At 47.5% G+C, this 17,103-nt stretch overlaps 1 long non-coding RNA gene across 1 annotated transcript; it reads left to right on the forward strand.

Annotated features, from left to right (window-relative positions):
- Positions 1-9,525: 9,525 nt before the first annotated feature.
- On the forward strand, positions 9,526-11,965 carry LOC138924102 (uncharacterized). Its single transcript, XR_011438733.1, has 2 exons — positions 9,526-9,673; positions 10,106-11,965. It is a non-coding gene; the product is annotated as an uncharacterized lncRNA (long non-coding RNA).
- Positions 11,966-17,103: the final 5,138 nt, after the last annotated feature.

Raw genomic sequence — 17,103 nt, forward strand, 5'->3', positions numbered from 1 at the left:
CTTTGCAGTGGGGTGCTGATGAATTCACAGCAGGGGGTGGGGATGGAGAGAGCTCTAATTTGTAATTTGCCAGTTTCCACGGTGTAAATGCTCCCAACATGACTGATTTCCAGCTGCCATTGCACTTGTAAAATTTCTGAATATTTAATAATCAACTTGGGTACAGCCAGCTCCAGCACACCCTGGGCCCAGAGGATGGTACTGTAGCCAAAAGAGTGCCCATCCTAGCTGGGAATTCTAGCACCCAGTCCGGACCGAGAGGCTGCAGGCACTAGAGAGCTTCCAGTGCTCTTCCAGGTGTACCTTTGAGGGGATCCCCAGTTTCTTCTCCCTAGACGTCTGGCCTAGGGCACTCTGGGAGTCTGTCCCGTGGCCTGTCTGCTCAGCAGCCCCAGGCTCACCAGTGACTGTCCCTCCTGAGGCTTCTACTCACCTCCTGACAATAGCCCTGAGGCCAGCAGGTGGCAGCACTCACGTGTTCAACGTGGTGCCCAAGCAAAATGAGGAGCCTTTGTTCCGAGCCAGAGGCGGTGTCACCAAGAGAAAGGCCCAGAGGGACAAGCTAATTGTCCTGTCCTTAGCTGACCTTCGCCTACAGAGCCAGTGGACAGGCTCCTGCAGCTTGTTATAATGAGAGTAACCTTAGCACCCAAGAGGGACGGCACAGTCTCAGCACCACCGCCTGCCCGTCCTGAGGGCTTAGGCTTGGCCTGGGGTGACATCACCGAAACAGGTACTCAGGGGTCCTTTCAAGAAAGGAGTTAAGTTCTAAGGGGGAACTCTTTATTCCTACCTGCCACCACCCACAAGCCACACTGTGCTGCAACTCAGCTCCTTGACCATTGACTCTACTAGATGGTCAGCTCCTACTTGGGTGACCGCCTGTCCCAGTATGCTGAGGACTGTCTTGGTTTTAGTACTGAAGGTCCCATGTCCTGGGAATCCCCTGTCCCTGTCCTCGGAAAATAGGACAGTTGGCCATCTTAACTCAGTCCCAGTCCTTTCAGAGTGGCTGCCTGGCACACAGTAGGCACTTTTTATAGTGGTCCTAAGGAGAGGGGCAAAGTGGAAGTCAAGTGGGATTACCAGGGCTGAAATCCGGCAGACAGGGTTTGATTTCATGTCATCTTTAAAACCTGCTCTCTTTGTTTTTCATAAGAGGTAAGGGCCGGAATGTGTGAAGGAGAAACCCCGGAACAGTCCCTTTCTTCTCCTCTCCATTTCCGTCTTTGACCTCCCTCCTGGTTCCTTCCTTCACATGCCCCACCTGCTGCAGCGCATCTTGCGCGTGCGCGGGGGCCCTCCCAGAGTCTAGCAGCAGAGAACTCCGCGTTCCCACTGCGGGTGGGGCTGCTGATGGGGCAGGTGGCCAGGGTGGTGCAATAGGCAGGCCAGAGGACGGGCGAGCCAGATCAGAGGCTCTTCGGCCACCTGTGATGGAGGAGCAGGATGAAAGCTGCCAAAGGAGCCCAAGGTTCCCCCGAGCCCTCTGCTAGTCCCCTACACTCCGAGCAGGGACACGTGCATTCTTCTGTCCTCTTATAGCTCAGGCCCCATTTTGATGTGGCCTCTCTGCTATGTCACTGTTGAATCCTCTAGATGGCTCACTTCTGCCCCAAACGCTTAGCTCAGGGGAGTCAGGCTCAGCAAACACTAACGTGCACTATGGCTCCAAGCAGGGCAGGAAGCTCTGCTTAAACCAATGTACGAAATTTGCAAGTTCTTCTTCCCTGCACTGGACATTGGGATAAAGGGCAAACCTCTCACCATACCCCTGAGTTCTGCACGGATTGGTCCTTGTCTACTCTCCAACCTCATCTCGTGCTGCTTTTCCCAGCGCTCACTGTGGTGGCCACCCTGGCCTTCCGCCAGTCCCTAGAAATGCCACGCTCTTTCCTGGCTCAGGCCATCCCCTCTGTCTGGGCAGGACTAGCAGGTGGGGTCTGGCTTAGATGGGGTGGTCCAAGAAGCCACTGGGAGAGGTTGAAATGAAGCGTTGACTTGAAGGATGATAAGGACTCACAGTATCAAACTGGGGAGCAGGTATGGATGTAAGAACACTTTCAATGTGGCAGGTATCAGCTCTTCTCCTGTCACCCATTAGGAAAGAGTTATTGGTACTCAGAAATACAGACTCCTGGAGCTGGCCGCATGGCCAGGTGGTTAAGTTTGCATGCTCCACTTCAGCGGCCTGAGTTCTCCAGTTCGGATCCTGGGCGCAGACCTACACACTGCTCATCAAGCCATGCTGTGGCGGCATCCCACATGGAAGAACTAGAACTACTTACAACTAGGATATACAGCTGTGTACTGGGGCTCTGGGGAGAAAAAAAACAAACAGGGAGATTGGCAACAGATGTTAGCTCAGGGCCAATCTTCCTCACGAAAAAAAAGCATTAAAAAAACAAAACAAAACAAAAAAACCTTATCAAATTGTACATTTAAAAAAATACAGATTTCTAATGGGCTTTTTGTTTCAAATTTTCTGAATAACCCACCACTCCTCATGTCAAAAATCTGTTATGCTTAGAGGGTTCATATTTATATTCCACTAGTGACAAATTAATGCATGCGTAGCCCTATTCTAGATAAAAATCGACCATGCAGGTGAAATCCTGCTGACTCCTATCTCCCAGCCGACATTAGGATTTGCTGGAGCCTGAGTTAACCCCAGGGTCTCGATAGAGACTCTCAGGATTTGGAGAGTTTTAAGAATAGGTACAATCTTTCACCTTAAAGTACAAAGGCCAAGAGTTTGGGCTATTTTCAGCCACCAGATAATGGTAAATGAATATGGAGTTTATTGAAGAAATGCTGAGTTGGTGACATGGAGTGTGCCTGGTAAACCAAATCCTAGATACACTGCACAACCACTCTGGTTATGAAGACATAGGCATCTCCAAATCTCCAAAGCTTTGAGCAGAAGGTGAAGGCATTTACTGGTGTCTAAGAAGAGCCTCGACTTCATCTCCAGGACTGGGGGAATCTTAACTCTTCTGCAGAGACCAGAGTGGCTTACTCAATGTAAGCTACATTAAGGACACCTGGAAGGGACGCATGCACAGAGATGCTGGTGCCAGCTCCTCGCTGACTCTTTGTTGAGCCAGGATATGATTCCCATGGAAATTGATGTGCCTTGCCCATCTATGAAGCAGTCGCCTTTGGGATCCTGGGGGTGGGTTGATCCATTAAACATTCAAGTTTGAACAGCCTTTGTTCCTTTCAAAGAGCCTTGTGTCTACAACTGCTTCCTTTCCAGGTTAGCTCCAGCCACATTCCCCTTATCCTTCTCAGAGGACGAAGCCAAGCTCTTGGGAGCAGTCCCAGGACCTGGGGCCTCAAGGCAGTTTCAGGGATGTTGGGTCCTGTCTGCTCTTTCCCTCCATCTATTGTCTAGAAATGCAAATTCTTCAGGTTGCCCTTGGCAAGGAGTCAGAGGCTGGGAAGTGAAGGTATGGCTGTGCGGAGGGGAACAGGGAGGGAAAGGCTCCAGGCCTGCTCTGTTCTGCTGTTTTTGTAGGCAGCTTTACTCCTGCCCCTTCATGTCCGTACCTGAAGAGTCCCGGGACTGCCCCACCTATAGCACCAACTCCCCTGCATGGCCTATTCACCTCTGCTGCCACCTGCCTTAAAGTAAGCAGCCCCACCCTACCCAGAACACTTGGAGTCCTGTCCCGGAATTTGGAAGACAGTGGGTGTGAAGGGAGGAGGGGCAAGGCCGGTCAGAGCAGGAAGTGAGGAAGAAAAAGAAAGGGACTGGTTTTATTGTTTCTCCCTTACTGACCCTGGCTCCCGCCTGTCATCAAAGAGCTGAGAGATAACAGGGTTTTGCAATGAAATGAAATGACCTCTTGCTTGTCACATTTGGGATCCTTTGTAATCTTTCTTGACTTGGCCCCTCTGCTTCAGTAACACCACCGCCTGCAGTAACATTTATTGAGTGCCACTGGGTGTCAGGTGCTGTGCTAGGAGCAGAGGCTGGGAGTTTATGCTCTGTTGGGGTGACAGACAAGGAAAGAGCTAAAGGCTACGGTGGATGGTGGAAATATAAAAGCTCCCTTCTGAGAACTGGAAACAACCTTATATTTTTAAACAGTGGTTCTCCTTCCTGCTTAGAGGAGCCACCGCTGCCTCTTCCCGTGATGCCACCCCGGCAGTCTCAGCACTTCGGGTGGGAAAGGAGCGGTGTGGAGGCTGTGCCATCTCTGTTGACTGATGGTGTACCCATTGTATCATCCTTCCTGTCCGCTTGGGTCCCCACATTTATGGACAGCAGGCCCGACAGCTTGCCCTGCAGGACCTCTTTCTCTGAGGAAACAGAGTCTGTGGCCCAGGCAAAGGCCCCTGGGTGGGTGAGTGGGGGCCTGGGATGCGCTGGTGAGCCCCTCGGACCACTGCTCCTATAGCAGCTGCGTCCGAATCAAGTCCACTTACCAGCGGTCTCAATGCAGACAAACAATCGAATAGATGATTAGTTAATCTTGGGTGTAAAAATATAATCAGAAATTTACATCTGTATTATGGAATACTATTCAATAATAAAAAGGAACAAATTATCCACATATGAAACAACATGAATGGATTGCAAGGCAATTATACTGAGTGAGAAAAGCCAATCTCAAAAGGTTACATACTGTATGATTTCATTTATGTAGCATTCTTGAAATGAAAAAATTATGGAGATGAAGAACAGACCAGTGGTGCCAGGAGTTCGGGGTTGGTGGGGAGGGGGAGGGTGTGGCTGTAGAGGGGAGCACGAAGGAGCCCTGTGATGATGAAACTGTCACGGACCTTCCAGTGCTACACAGGAGATGAAATTACATAGGACCGCACACACACACACGTGAGTGACTATAAAACTGGCGAGGTCTGAATTAGCTCTGGATTGCGCCAGTGTCGTTGTCCTGGTTTTGATAGGGCACTATGGCTATGCAAGGTGTTACCATTGGGAAGGCTGGGGGAAGGGCGCATGGGACATCCTTGTACATCTTTTTGTTGGGAGGAGTAAATTACACACAACAAAATTTATAATTTAAACTATTTTTTATACACTTTGGTGGCATTACGTACACTCACACTGTTGTCAACAATGGCCACCATCCACCTCCAGAACGTTTTCGTCTTTCGATACTGAAGCTCTATGTCCAATAAACAATTTCCCACGCCCGCAAGGCCATAGCCCCTGGCGACCAAAGTTCTACTTTGTGTATCAAGGAGTTTGCCTATTCTAGATCCCTCACGTGAGTGGAGTCATACAACATTTCTTCTTTTGTGTCTGGCTTATTTCACTTAGCATAATGTGCTCATCTGTGTTGTAGCATGTATCAGAATTTCCCTCTTTTTTAAGGCCAAATAGTATTCCATTGTATGTGTATGCCACATTTTCTTTATCCATTCGTCCATCGATGGACATTTGGGTTGTTTCCACCTTTTGGCTATTCTGAACCTTGTGTACTTTTTTCTTGCAACTTTCTTTGAATTTATAATTATCTCAAAATAAAATGTTAAAAATACAATCAGAAATAAAATTTGTGAATAAGCTAGTTCTTTCCTCTGCTGAACATGTGAACCAGCATTTGTGGTCGAGCTCTCACCATTTTCCAGTCACAGAGCCGGTTAACCTTTAGAGGGCATACGGAACCTGATTTTCTCCCTCTGCTTTTAGGGAAGCAACAGCAATGTGTGACGGTCCGCAGGACAGTACACGGGGTTCTGTAAACTTTAGTCGCCCCAGCCCACATTATTTACAGGTATAGATCAGGAAACAGAAGAGAAAACTCAGAGCCCTGTTGAAACTGACAGGTGATTTCAACAAAGGCAATGGTGTCTACATATGGCCAGCCCTTGATATACAGAATATAAAACCATTATTACATAACCTGATAAAAGTAATCGGCAGGTCAGGGCTGGCCTGGTGGTGTAGTGGTTGAGTTTGCGCGCTCTGCTTCTGCAGCCCGGGGTTTGCAGGTTCGGATCCCAGGCACAGACCTAGCACCCCTCGTCAAGACACGCTGTGGCGGCATCCCACACAAAATAAAGGAAAATTGGCCCAGATGTTAGTTCAGCAATAGCGACAATCAAAACGAGGAGGTTTGGTAACAGATGTTAGCTCAGGGCCAATCTTCCTCACACACACACACACACACACACGCAAATCAGCAGGAGAGGTGAAAGCTTAGCTCTGGAGGACTCGTATTCATTTCCCATTGGTGATTTGGCCACCGTCCCTTGATCCCACCATCCCTCAGTCCATCTGTGTGCTGGTCTTAAGGACCCAGAGCACGTTCATGAAGAGTGGACACCACTTCTTGCAGGGGCATGTGGACGGCCTGGAGCTGGGCGAGGGGACCCAGCAAGTAAGCATGGCCTTCTGGAGAGGTGCATCGGGGTGGGCCTTGAGGGTGGGAGGAGAGGGTCTTGCTCTTGTAGGATAAGGTGGAGGCTCAGCAGAGAGGACACACGGGAGACACACTTGTCACCTTCCCAAACCTGTTTCTGGAAGGCCTCATGTTGTGGAGGGCTGCTGACAAAGGTGACACAGTCCCTGCTGCTGAAACGCTGTCAGCCGAACACAGGGTTGTTCTGGTTTTGTTTTTTCATGACAGTCTAGGGGCTTAGTGAACTTTCTGACACTGGATGTAAAATTTCTCTTTGTGCATATTTTTCTGGGGAGAAAGCCCATATTTCCTCTAATCTTCAAGACTCCATGACCCTCCCATAACATAAGTAGAACCTTATGCGAATAACTCCTCCTGAGAGACCCCTCCTTAGGAGCCGACATAACCTGACTTCCCACTGATGTGGCCCAGGACAAGAGGAGACCCCTAAATGTGCTTGGGCCCATGCTTCCCTTGTCTTCTTTCTCTTCCCCTTTCCTCCTCTGGCTCTGAGTCTTCTCTTCCCTCCCCACCTCTTCTCTTACCCTCTCCTTTGCTCCCGCATCACTTTCCTGCTTGCCTCTCCTGCGATATTGGTTTGACATATTAATCATTACAACAACAGCTAAAAATTCCACTGCGCTTCATTAATCCAGAGGAAAATACCATGTCAGCTGGTGAGTGCTCTAGGGTATACTCACATGTTCTTCCTGGGGTCCAGGATAGTGGAAATTTCTCAGTTTCCATTTGTAACAAAGCAGGAGGCCATTATGGAAAGACAGGGTGAGCCTGGGGCGAGGTGGGGACAGGAATGTGGGGGACTGGTTCCAATCTGTGAGGGCATTAGTCACCCATCACGGACCCTGACAGACCTTGGGCTGTTCAGGGACCCAGTTTTAGAGGCTGAGTTGTAAAATCCTATTAGGGTTGCCAAGACCAGAACAGTGTGACTTTAATAAAGTTAAAGTTTGGCATTTTTTGCAGCTTTTATTATGATAAGGTCTGTAGTCACATGAGAGGAAAAGAAAGAACTAGGGAGGGTCTGTCCAAACTTAGTTGGTCAGATCTCGAGGAGTGGTCAGGTATGGCCTCTTGCCAGGCTCCAGAGGGTGTCCCTTGTGCTGTGGGTCCAGCTCTCCAGCTACAAGTTCTGCCCTGTGTGACAGAAAGCCAGTTCACGCAACTCTGGACTGTGGGACTGGGAGGGGAAATGAATCCAGGCATGCAGTACATTACATCCCCATGACTTATTTATTTTATAACTGGGAGTTTATACCTTTTGACCACCTTTACAGTTTCACCTACTAACCCCCCCCCCACCATATCTTTGAGTTGCTTTTTTTTTTTTTTGATTCCACATATAAGTGAGAACATACAGTATTCATCTTTCTCTGACTTATTTCACTTAGCATAATGCCCTCAGGTCCATCCATGTTGTCGCAAATGGCATGATTTCCTTTTTTACGGCTGAATAATATTCCACTGTGAATATGTATATACATTGAATACAATTTCTAAATAGCTTGCTAGTTTCTTGAAGGTGGAATCTGCGTCAGTCCATGTATCCATAGCATCTGTCATCATATGTCCATTTGTGTAAATTTCAAATCCATCAGATGGTCTTGTCTATGTCCTTTGTGTCATAACATTGAATAATTTACAAGTCCTTTCTTCAAATTGGACTGTCAATTCAACAACATTGATTACATACCTATCCTGTGTCAGAGCTGGCACTAGGCCCTGCAGAAATTCAGAGATGAGAAGTCCCTGCCAGTGAGGAGCAAAGTCTAGGAGCCAAAGAGAAGTGGTCAAGTGTTAAGGGCGTATGAAGTCCTTGTTTGCATGCCAGCTGTGAACCACCATGTGGGGACACAAAGATAAAGGCACAGCACGTTCCCTTGAGAAGTTTCTGGTCCAGCTGGGGAACTAAGCCATTTGTGGCTGGATGAGCTCCAAAAACACACCTGAGTATTTAGTAGGGGTACAGAGCCCGACTTTGACCACGGCCCCCAGCAACACCACGTACAGAACCCCAGGGGGCCACAGGTTTGTGAAAGCTGGAGAGAGGACGACAGTATACACCAACTGGAAGGGAAGGGAGACGCCACTGGGAAGGAAGGCTGAGCACCTTCCTAACACTGGGGTCTGATGCACGGCCTCCAAATGCTGCTTTATTTTTGGTGCAGAGCTGGAGTTTTTCTCATGGGCCCGGGATGGTTGAGAACCATCAGGGCTGCTGTGCAGTGGAGCTGACTCTCCCTTGGATGAGGGCTGCCCAGGCCTGGGCTGGACCTCCTGGGCCTACTTTGGACCAGAGTGAACCCTGCTTCTGGTGTATTTTTGCCGCAGGACCAGGCTGGAACTCCGTTTACTGTGTAGCAGGCAGGAGGGCTGATGCGGGACGGTTCCCAGGGTGGGCAGTGCTCAGCTTGGGGAAGAACTGCCCCCACAGCATGTAAGCTTGTAATATGGTGGCCAGGGACCAGGCGGCTGGGACTGGACATCTGGGAGCTGCCTTCCCACTGTGCTCCGAATGGCTTCCCTGCCTGGGAAACTCAAGCTGTTGGAGGGTAGTCTAAGCCGCCAGCGGGGGCTTGGCTTTCCTGGGAGATTAGGAGGGCTTTGGACTTTCTACTGTGTTTGCCCAGGAGCTTGGACAAAAGAGGAAATTAGGAGGGTCCAAGGAGATGGCACCCTCGCATGGAGGAGAATCAGGTGATACCACTAACAAATGCGTCCCCCCAGTCCTCAGCTCTCCCTGGAAATGCCATTTCTTGCCCCATGTGCCCCTCAGCTGGCCCCAGAAGCAATTCTCCTTTGCCCTGGCCACTCCTTGCTCATGAATGGGGAGCGTGACTCACATCTGCGGGAAGGCCACGCAGTTAGGTGAGCCTAACTCAAATGCCAGGCAGACGCAAATAGCACGCTCGCCTATGAATAGCTTCCCCAGCTGTTCTGCAGGAGGCTGTGTGGTGCTCTTATCCAAAGTACATCGCACTGTTCTCATTTATGAGCTGCATCGGGCGCCAGTGGCTGCCTACCTTTGGCCCCACAGGGCTAGATTTGTGTTCTTTGTTCCCTAAAGTCTCACCAAAGTGAAATATTAACTGGTGGTGGGACAAAACAGCCTGGGAGCCTCCGAAGGCAGGGCTGGTGAAGAAGGATACCTGGAGGGGGTGTTGTTCACAGACCTGGAATTTTCCATTCCTCTGAAACTCACATGACCAGGGCAGCGCAATCCTCAAGCCACACAACGAAGATGACTGCCAGGGTGGCATGTGCTGCGTAACTGGACGGTGGGTGACCACAGCTGTTTATAGCACCACGGTCGTTGGTGCTGTAATCTCAGCCATGCAGTGGGGGTGGAAATTATTAGGCCTGAGAGCCAGGAGCCCCGGGGCCTGGCCATGGCTCTGCCTCCAGAACAGCCTGGGGAACCTTGGGGAAGCCACTAGATGTCTCAAGGCTTCTGTTCTCTCAGCTGTAAAAGGAGGGCCTGAACAAGAGCACAAAGGTCCTTCCCAGCTGGGACATTTTCTGTTCTGGATGCTGAGATCAGTGAACCCCATTTATGGCTAGATGTCAGACCTGTATGTCTCTATCGCCTGTGAGAAGTTATTGGGGCCTGCCCTCTGTCACCTTGCTTCTTTCTTCTTTCTCTTCCTCCATCTGCCTCACTGCTTCTTGGTCACATGTCCTTTATCTCACTTCCTTCTTCTTCATCGTAGGGCTGAAGACGTCTCCTTCGAAGCTGGGATACGAGTTAATCACAAGTCTTTTGAGTCAAGCAGATTCTCGTTTGCCACTTTCTACCCCTGCTCCTTCCTAGCTACGTGAACTCGGCCAAATTATTTGGTTTCTCTGAGTATCAATTTCCTCACATTAGGGTTTTTGTAAGAATCGCACACATTGCCTCATACATGAAGGCTCCATAAATACGTCTTTATATGATTCTATCTTAAAAGTTAGCACACAGGCACATAGAACTAATCCCTTTCCCAAAGAACTTCTCCTTTAGACTCTCTTTCTGCTAATGGAGACACTGCCCTCCTAATTACTGGGGCTTGGGCTTGATGTCACCTTGACTTTTCTTCTCACTTGTTCTCCACAATAAGTGTTTCCAGAAGCCTTCCTAGGGTCTGACAGTTGTGGGTACAAGGCCTGCAGGTCCAGGGCCAGCAAAGCCTCAGCCTTCTGCTGAGATGGGGGCACTATCTTTGGGAATCGCTGGAAGTTTTACTCATCCAGGTGCTTTTGAGAGGGGGATTAGTCCAAATCATGGTTGATTGGTCAGGATTCCCTGAAAGTGGCTGTGGATCTCATTGGCTCAAGGCAAATGGTCCAAACTACTCTTTCTTGGATTTACTGTTGACCTCCTTACTGTGCAGAATCTGCCCGGGTGCAGATTCACGTCCCCTGGGCCCGTAGGTTGTTATGGGGATCTTTCAGAGTGACATTGTCTTGAAAAGTGTGGCAGTGGGGGGTACTTCCAAATAGCCCATCTCATGCTTTGGTAAAATTTTTAAAAATTGCTTCTGGAGGATGCATCTCTGTGGGCACATAGCTTGGGTGAACCCAGGCTGGGTTTTAGAATCCACTTGGCCAGCTGGATTTTAGTATTCACTTTTTGTACAGGACCCAAAGTGCCCAACCTTAAATGGAGACCCTGGCACTCACCCATTAGATTCCAAGTTCCATGATGGCATGGTCCATGTCTCTCATCAGTGAAGCCTCTCTGCCTACCAAAAGACCTGGCACAATGTAGATGGTCACTAAATGTTGTTGAGTGTTGAAGAAATGAATGAGAGGTGACTTCTAGCTAGGGATGCCTGGCAAAATGGGTGCCTGAGAGCTCTGATGCCGATAGAGCAGGATAGTTAAGAACATGCGTTTTGGCGTCAGACAAAACTGAGCTTGGATTTTGCCCCACCTCTTAATAGATGGATGATCTTAACTTCCCTGAGCCTCACTTTCTTCATCTTTAAAATAGGGATATAATATCACCTGCCCCGTTAGTGTCGTGGTGAGGATTCTCTGAGATGATATGTAAAGCCTCTATGTCAGTGCTTGACAAAAGGTTATGCTGTAATTGATGCCCCCTGGAAAGCACTGAGGATGGGTTTTCCCTGGCCTTCCTAATCTGAACTGCTTTGGGGTTGCCATACCATGGAGCCATCCTCAGTAGGGATCTCAGATATGGATTGAGGTGGCTTGTGATCACAAGGATATGTTTGCTCCTGGCACCTACACACACACATTTACTGGGGTCAACACCCATTAGGCACTCAAGCTTTCAGTGATTCAATTTCCCAGAAAAGGCACAACTCCTGTTGGGTAGATTACAAATATCTCCTATAATTTGCGGCCTCCTGTTACTATACTCCCAGTTGCTCTTTTGCTTGCTCTTGGAGATCTGCCATCATCGTTAGCTGGTCTCATGCTATCAGCAAAGGCAGGGAAAACAATGGCCTCTCTACAGGACTTGGCCTTTCCACAAGGCCAGGGACCACAAAGCCTACATGGGAGTGGAAAACTAATGTCTCCAGCTTCTGAGGATGCTCGGCTGAGAAATATAATACCCGCATGTACTCACTGGTGTTGTGTCTGTGTTTTCAAAGCACACAGCAGTACGTCTGAGACCGTGTCGGTATGTTTTATCCTTCAGCAGTGTTGCAAGTGGGAATTTGTAAAAGGCTCTGCAGAGGAGCTGGAGAAAAGTTGCTGAGTAAATTCACACCAGAGGGAAGAAAGTGGGAGAGGATTTTTCTATCAGCAGTTACATATATCTATGGGGACCTAAAGAATTTTTTAAGCTTAAAAGTTTGCTATTTAAATATATTAATATTGGCCCATGCTAGTTGATCTAGAGATCAGGAGACTATAGAGGGGTGGATGGGGGGGGGTCGGTCAGAGACAGTAGAGAGGAGAGTTCATGGAATAATGGAATGAACACAGGACTGAGGGTCAAAAACTTAGGTTTATATCTCTAGTTGTCCCTGATTGGTCATATGATTGATTAATGTGACTTCACCTGCCAATGCCTCTGCTTCTGTCATGTGACAGTGGCACAAAGATGTATGAAAATCATCAAACATTGTGGATTTGAGTGTGTGCCCAGTGCATGATGGGTGGGAAGCCATGGGAGAAGGGACAATGTGACACCTGTAATCAGCCAGAGCAGGCAGCTCGTATTCTTATTCTACAGCCTCTTTGTGAGGTCCAGGGGACACTTTTGAGGGAGCGAGACAGAAAATAAATTTGTAGGGGATTTGGAGCCTTTTTCTGTGGAGGAGCTATCTTGATGATTCAGCCAGTGAGCCTGGCCTTTCCTGCCCAGATGACAGGATGTCATGGCCAGCATTAAAAACACTTCTGTTATAAAGTCAGTGAGTTGTGAGTGGAAGGGGGAGAGAAGGGAGCCCGAGCAGACTACAGAGAACATGCAGGCCAAGTGTGGATGTTGGGGTGACAGAGTGAGCTTAGTGGAATCGGTTGTGAAGGCAAGGCCCAGAATCCCAAACGGCTGGAGGGGCAGGCGAGGCAACACTGGAAAGGAGGGAGAACAGAGAGCAGAGTGAGCCTTGAGGACCGCACTGAGTGCAGGGGAGAGCTGATGCCCAGCTCCTGCAGAGGGAGTCTGAGGATGCCTGCAACAGCTGCACTGGAAGACAGACCCCACAGGGCCTCTGGCAATGGGAGTAGGTACACAATTTAAGAGGGAAACAAACAAAAAAAAACCCTCAATAATCAAAATAAATGATATCCTAATGCAATATCTTTCAACAGACCTTATTTTAAAAAAACTTTTTGTGAGAAAGATTGGCCCTGAGTTAACAGCTGTTGCCAATCTTCCTCTTTTTGCTTGAGGAAGATTGTCACTGAACTAAGATCTGTGCCAACATTTCTCTATTTTATGTGGGATGCTGCCATAGCCTGGCTTGACGAGCAGTGCTAGGTCTACGCCTGGGACCTAGGGGTGTTCGAACTCAATCAATATGCCACCAGGCCGGCCATTAGATTTTATTTTTTAGGAAAGTTTTATGTTTGCAGCAAAATTGAGTAGAAGGTACAGAGATTTCCCATACACTCCCTGCCCCCATTTATGCAAGACTCCCTCCCACCATTATCAACATCTCCCACCAAAGTGGTGTGTTTGTTACAACAGATGAACCTACACTGACACATCATTATCACTCAGAGTCCATGGTTTATCCTAGGGTTTGCTCTTGGTGTTGTACATTCTATGAGTTTGGACAAATGTATAATGACACACATCCACCATTATAGTATCATATAGAATGGTTTCATTGCCTAAAAATCCTCAGTAATCTGCCCATTCATCTCTCCCCCTGCCCGACCCTGGCAACCACTGGCCTTTGATTGTCTGCATAATTTTGTCTTTTCCAGAACGTCAGAGAGCTGGAATCATACAGTGCGCAGCCTTTTCAGATTGGCTTCTTTCACTTAGTGATATGCATTCAAGCTTCCTTCATGTCTTTTCATGGCTTGAGAGCTCATTTCTTTCTAGTGTGAAATAATATCTCATTATCTGGACGGTTTATTTACCCATCACCTACTGAAGGACCCCTAAGTTGCTTCCAGGTTTTGCCAATTATGAAAAAAGCTGCTATAAACCTCTGTGTGCACGGTTTCATGTGACATAAATTTTCAAGCCCTTTGAGTTAAAAACCAAGGAGACAAATTGCTGCATTAATGCAATATTTTTTAAAATCAAAATTACTGAAGAAATATGAAGAACAAACTATCAAAGATTTAAATAAAGACAGAATCTGACCCTGCACGTGTATGCCTTGGCTCCCTCACCTCCCTCTGCCCCTGGCCCTGTTGGGTTTACCCCTGTATCTGAGAAGTTTTTTGATGGAAGCTTTCCTATTCCATTCACCTTTCTGACAGGCTACCCATAAAATAATTTAGTCTTCCTTGGAGTGGGCTAGTTCCATTAGTGAGTCCAAGTGATTCTCTGATGCTCTTCTCACTTGGGGAGATTAAGCACACACAACACGTACACACATTTCATGTCTGCTGAGGCCGGTCTAAACGCTCAGGAATATGTGTGCTGGGTAAAGCAGGGGCGCTGTAAATTTCTGGGGAGGGAGAGTTGTACTATTTTACACACTGAAATATTGGTTTGTGCCTAAATATTTGCAAATGGTTTCCTTTGTACATGTTCAGCTTCCCACCTCCTCATCAACCAGATATTGAAGGTTAGAGGCATTCATTCGTCTGGGCATTCAACAAGCCTTTATCAAACCCCTACTATGTGACAGGCCTTTGCTTGGCGCCCAGAATACACGTGTAGATTACGCAGGCCCTGGGCTAGAAGTGCTCACAGCCTGATGGGGGAGACATGTGAGGGACGATGAGGGTGAGGAGGACGACTTAGAGGATTTGCACGGGATGCTGCAGGGCACAGAAGTGGAATATCTAACACGTTCCCAACAAAGTGAGAGTTGGGGACCTTTGGGCACTAGAATTTAGCTACTGGAGGAGGGGAGGGAAATGTTTCAGGCAGAGGGAGCTCTAAGTGTAAATCGATGACTCCCGACTGCCCTCAGTGTGCCAAGGAGGGTGAGGGATGTGACCTTAGCATGCTCCCTGCAGGCCACTCCGAATGAATCCACAATCCGTGAAAGAACAATGGGCCTACTAGGCAAGTGCAGCTTCCTGGTAGGGCCCCTCAGGCCTGGCTGGCTGTATGGCCACCGTGAACACATGATAACACCCTGCCTTTCCACCCTTACCGCATTTATCACACTGCTTGCAATCTCCAGGGTCCTGTGTATATCCCCTACTAGGCTGTTAGCTTCGTGATGCAGGGTTGAGTCTCTCTTGTCCACAGTTGTAGCCCCAGTGCCCAGCCCAGGATGGGGTTCACAGTAAGTGCTCAATAAAATATTTATTCTACGAATGAATGAATGCATCAAAGCATGAATGAACGAATAAATAAATGGCATTAAGAGCAACAAGGCAAGGACTCGTAAGTCACTTAGCACCTGGATTCTCTTAATTCCTTTCATAGTCTTTTCATTCCACACATTATCTAATGCATGGACTTTGGATATAACATGTGTCCAATAAATACTTTTAATTGTGATCCATTGACTAATAGTAGCCTGGGAAAACTAGACCTATGACCTAGGCCTTATCCAAGAGCCGCTAACCCTCTCTTCTTCCCTCTCCTGCCAATGGGCTCCATATGGCAAATCATTACTTGTGGGCTGAACCCTTGAGGTTAACAGGTGTATTCTTTACAACATGATAAATTGCCACTGCCTTTTATGTTTAGCTTTCAAAAAAAACTTGGGGGAATTAAAAACTATTAATCAATTGTGGACAACACCAATGCAATGATAAAAAGGTAAGTTAAAAACACCCTTTGTAAATATTTCCTATCCTTTTCAAATAGCTATGTTGAGTACAGATACCTTAAGGAAGCAAAAGTATTATTTATTAATCTGCAATGTTCAAAGACTATGGATTTGATAATACAGCAGTCTGGAAAAGTGTGGCCTGAAGGTGGAGTTGGGGAAAGACTCCATCATTTTAAGTCCCGGGTCTTCTGTTTACGCTTTATAAATCTCTGGACAAGTTATGTATTCTCTCTGGGCATTTCCTCATCTGTAAAATGGAAACAATAATGCCTGGCTTACTTACCACACCAGAGCTATTGTGAAGATCAAATGAAATCATGGGCGTGGAGGTATTTTGCAAACTGCGGTGTGCCGTACAAATATAAAGAATTATTGTTATTAACTGGAGTCATAGTCTTACAAAAAAAGAGGTATGAATAGTAATCGTACAGGATGCAAAACTGCTAGATTTCTTGGTACCTGGGGGTGGCAGCGAAATCTGCCTTCCACGACCCCCCTGCCCCTCAACCCAGAACCTGCAGAGAAGGAAAATGGGAGAGCCTTCTAGACGTTAAACTGACAGAATCTGTCTCCAATGGATATGCTTAGCCATCTGCAGTCATAAACCAAGACGATGTGAGTATTTGACTGAAGGGTTTGAGAACACTTGCAACACTGGTCAAGGCGATCCTGAGGTAACCTCGGGAAGACAGGCCTGCATGTGACTGCAAATTAGAGAGGAGAGACTCAGTGGCCTATATTTTTCTTTACCATGCCAACTTCAATGTGACACTGTGCTTCCAAGTGGGGTCTACAGGAAATCCACATCAAAATTGCCTGGGGGTTGTGTATGTGTGGGTGGGAGTTGTTAAAATGCATGTTCTGGGGCCCCATATCCCAGAACCATGAATCAGAATCACTGGAGATGAGGTCAGGGATCTGTACTTTTCATACATACCCTGCATTCCAGAACAACTACTTTTTAGAGTCTGTTTGATAACAGTCCACTTAGGAGCATCTCCTCATCTTAAGGCGAAAGCACCTTTGGAAAGATTTCAGAAGAGAAAATAAATGATTTAGGGAAAATAAGACTTGTGTATAAAGGAAAATTAAATACATATAGGACTGACTATATGGAAGTCCTGACTATGGTTTATAAATATTTGAAAGGAACACATTCAAATGGTGGACTCTAGATGTTTTATTCAGGTACCAGACGGCCTAAGTAGGAGTAATGGAATGACATAGCAAAGAGAACTTGGGCCAGACATCAAGGAAAACATCCTGACAGTGTAAAAAAAAATGTTATAGAATCATTTCACATGGTTAAGTTAACCAAAATATTAGTCCATTCA

This window comes from Equus caballus, chromosome 5, assembly GCF_041296265.1.
Source record: "Equus caballus isolate H_3958 breed thoroughbred chromosome 5, TB-T2T, whole genome shotgun sequence".
In the NCBI taxonomy this organism is placed as follows: domain Eukaryota; kingdom Metazoa; phylum Chordata; class Mammalia; order Perissodactyla; family Equidae; genus Equus; species Equus caballus.